The sequence below is a fragment of the Planococcus citri genome, chromosome 5 (assembly GCF_950023065.1).
Source record: "Planococcus citri chromosome 5, ihPlaCitr1.1, whole genome shotgun sequence".
NCBI lineage: Eukaryota > Metazoa > Arthropoda > Insecta > Hemiptera > Pseudococcidae > Planococcus > Planococcus citri.
Window position 1 is genome coordinate 63,208,942 of NC_088681.1, and position 3,486 is coordinate 63,212,427.

Consider the following 3,486-nt stretch of genomic DNA (forward strand, 5'->3'; position numbering starts at 1 on the left):
TTTCTCGAGATCCGTAACCTTTTTTTTTATTTGTGTATGTGTACTTATTGCTGATAGTGTTGATTACGTAAAAGGTTCGAAAAACGATGAAATTATACCAGGAGGGGATGGGTCCTTAGCTTCAATAGCTTCTATCCAGAGGGAAGTTGTGTACCTGTGGTGATGGCCGCACTGTGCTGTACTTATGGAAATTTCCATAGATAGTTGCGCACTCTATAAGAGTAGTTCTCCAAGCCATCACCACAGTAGGGGTCACCTTCTATGGTTGGTTAGCATTATTTTTATTTAACCGTCATAATCTCAACGTATATAAACGTTAAGTCGCGTGTTATCCTTTTTCGTAGGGGTTCCCCCCGAAGGGATAAGTACCTCTATCACAAAATGAAGTGTCTGTATTTCGTAAGATTTGTACAGTTTTTGCTGTACAAATCACCAAGTTTTATTGTTCTTCGTTTTTCGTACGATTAATTTCGGTTTAAAAATGTTACGTGGAAGCGGCACTATCTTGGTTCTAATTTATTGTAACGCTAATGGCTGCCACAATTTCCGGTTGAGTATTTGCCATTTAATATTTCGTTAATTCATTATCTGACGGTTTTCGGAAAATCATTTTTATTTCGATGCAAATTCAAAATGATGAGCATATTTTTCGCTGCTATAAGGTAGGTAAGTATTTTCACGATGGTTTTTATAGTTTGAAATAATAAATTAACAATTAGCGCGAATTACTCGTTTTACTTACAAGGGAACCTCTTGAAGTGTCACACTCCGATTTGAACGGGACCGTGATTTTTGGAAAGAGCACAGTCTAAAACCCCCTAAACCAAATTTTCAGCTGCCCAAGTTCATTTTTCGATTTTTGGCGAATTTTTGAAAATTTAAAATTGACTGTTTTTGGCGATTTATGCTTTTTTTAAAAGGTACGTACTTGATCAGTAAAAATGGTAAAAGAACGTCCCAAACTAATATTATTTATCCAAATGCAAATTTTACCATTTCCAGCCATTCTGGAGCCTCCAGCGTAATTTTCAATTTCTCCAGAATTCTGAATTTGCTCCAGAAGGCGTGAATACTGGTTTTTGAGGTGTCACTCTCGCTCCAAAACGGCTGGAAATTGTAGAATTTGCGCTCCGGGGGTTAGTTTTTGGAGAAATACAGCGATGCGCACAAATTTCAAGAATTTCCTCACAAACGGTTATCTTTTGAGTTTTTGGATTTTTTAATTTTGAAAAAATCTGGTCAAAAAACCACTCTTGAGGCGTCACTCTCAAATTCGGCTCAAATGTGGATAAACGCGTTAAACAGGTCGAGTACATTATACAACTCGATTTTTAGCTGACCAACACTTCATATTCACGCCTTCTGGAGCAAATTCAAAATTCTGGAGAAATTGAAAAATCGCGCTGGAGGCTCCAGAATGGCTGGAAATGGTAAAATTATGATTTGGGTAAATAATATTAGTTTTGGGACTTATTTTGACCATTTTTACTGATCAAGTACGTACCTTCAAAAAAAAAAGAATAAATCGCCAAAAACAGTCAATTTTAAATTTTCAAAAATTCGCCAAAAATCGAAAAATGAACTTGGGCAGCTGAAAATTGGGTTTTGGGGGGTTTAGACTATGCTCTTTCCAAAAATCGCGGTCCCGTTCAAATCGGAGTGTGACACCTCAAAAGGTTCCCTGGTTAGTTTTACTTTGAATGAATTCTGTTTTTATTCTAATTCAGATGCAATGGCTGTACCTAATTGTTCGATATTATGCATTACCTGGTCCGAGCACATTCGCAGCGGGTCATGATATTTTTCATATGAGATGTAGTGCTATTCAATTACGAATCCTTCGAGCCATTTGGTAAACTTTTGAACTAGATTTAATACAGGTGGCATACCATTGCATAAAATTTGAAGTTATGTAGTATATTCTTTTGATATTTTGTTTCAGAAAAAAATCTCAACAATGCGAAGAACTTGCTCGCTTAATGTCATGCTGTGGATTTTTTCTCGTCAGGGTGTTTGAAGTAGAACCGCAATATCGTATTCAGCAAGGTTACCTTAAATGGAAACTAAAGCTCAGCTTTCAATCATTCACCGCTCGGAGCAGTACGTCGTTCATGTATCGCATCATCGGTATAAAATTTCTTACGTCATGCTAATTTTTCTCGCAGTCTTTGTTTACTTTCAAGGATTTTTCAAACTTTATGCATTTTCGTGTACCTATTTCTTCATGTACGTTTGTACTTGGTATGCATGGCCGAAAATTTGTACAGACAGCTGGAGTAAGCAGTAATCAACCACTTGAGCTGATATTTTTACAAGTTGATAGGTTCCCAAGGTGTCTACGAAGTCATCAGCGTTATCAAAAAATAATGTTTTTGGTATAACATTAATACAATTGTTTTCATACCGCTTCCTTTTTTGAAAAAGTGAGTGAAAAATTGAAAATTTCGAGCCGTGTAATGTGTATTATATTATGTCCATTTTTTAAATTTCTTTTCAATATTTTCGAATGGATTATTGAAAATTGCGAGAAGTTTATCAAATATCCGCGAAAAATTTGGATTAAAAGATCCTCTTTTTTTCGGAAATTTTTTAATCTATAAAACCAAAATGGCAATTTTTTTAAATGTTGAAGTGGAAAAAGTATCTAATGAAAAAAAAAACAAGGTTTAAGATACGTATAAGATAAATTGAGCATAGAGACAAAGAGAGGAGAAAGACAGAATTGAACATTTTTGTCCATCAGCAAGTTAATTAACTGAATGAGGAGGTTTATGTTTGTTTGAAAAATATGTCCCGATATGCTCGGAATATTTTCGTTGGACTTTCTTATTTTTCTAGCAATGTTGAGCAGGCTATTTCTCTGTTTTACACCAAACCGGAATAAATCCAAAATCGTTGATAAACCTTTTTCTAAAATTCTAAAATTTGAAAGCATTTAAAAAAATAATAATTTGGACATCATGGTTTCCAATTTTGGCAATTTTTTTCCTTTCTCCAATGGAAAAATAAGTCATAAGTTATTGTGAAATTTATATACCTACCTATTGAAAAAAAAAGATGCAAGATAGTATAGGCTATTACCTACATGTATAATAATTTGACTTGTAATTGTCGACTGATGTTGATCTGCATTTGTGTCGACAATTGGCTCAACACAGGGTCAAAATTCACATTGACATGGGGTATCCAAAAGTGATGGATGTGGATGGATCAACATTCACATCAAAATTTATGTCAACCTCCTGCTTCGTAAAATTATAAAATGTGAGTTTAAAAATTTTAAATTTTTTTTCCAAAAATGATTTCTGCTGATGTGGCTATTGCTCATGCTGAAAATAGCATCAATGCAAAGTCCACTTCCAAAGAAGAACAAACAAAAAGTCTGTATAATCAAAAAGTTAAACAGGAATTCCTTATATCAAATATGATGCAATACTTTATCTGAGAGTACTAAACTAATCCATTTTCATGTCGACATGTTGATGT

The 3,486-nt window shown here is 34.3% G+C and overlaps 1 long non-coding RNA gene across 1 annotated transcript; it reads left to right on the forward strand.

The window, feature by feature from the left end:
• Positions 1-262: 262 nt before the first annotated feature.
• On the forward strand, positions 263-2,403 carry LOC135848070 (uncharacterized). The gene is made up of 3 exons (XR_010559307.1): positions 263-666; positions 1,728-1,852; positions 1,943-2,403. It is a non-coding gene; the product is annotated as an uncharacterized LOC135848070 (long non-coding RNA).
• The last annotated feature ends 1,083 nt before the right edge of the window (positions 2,404-3,486 follow it).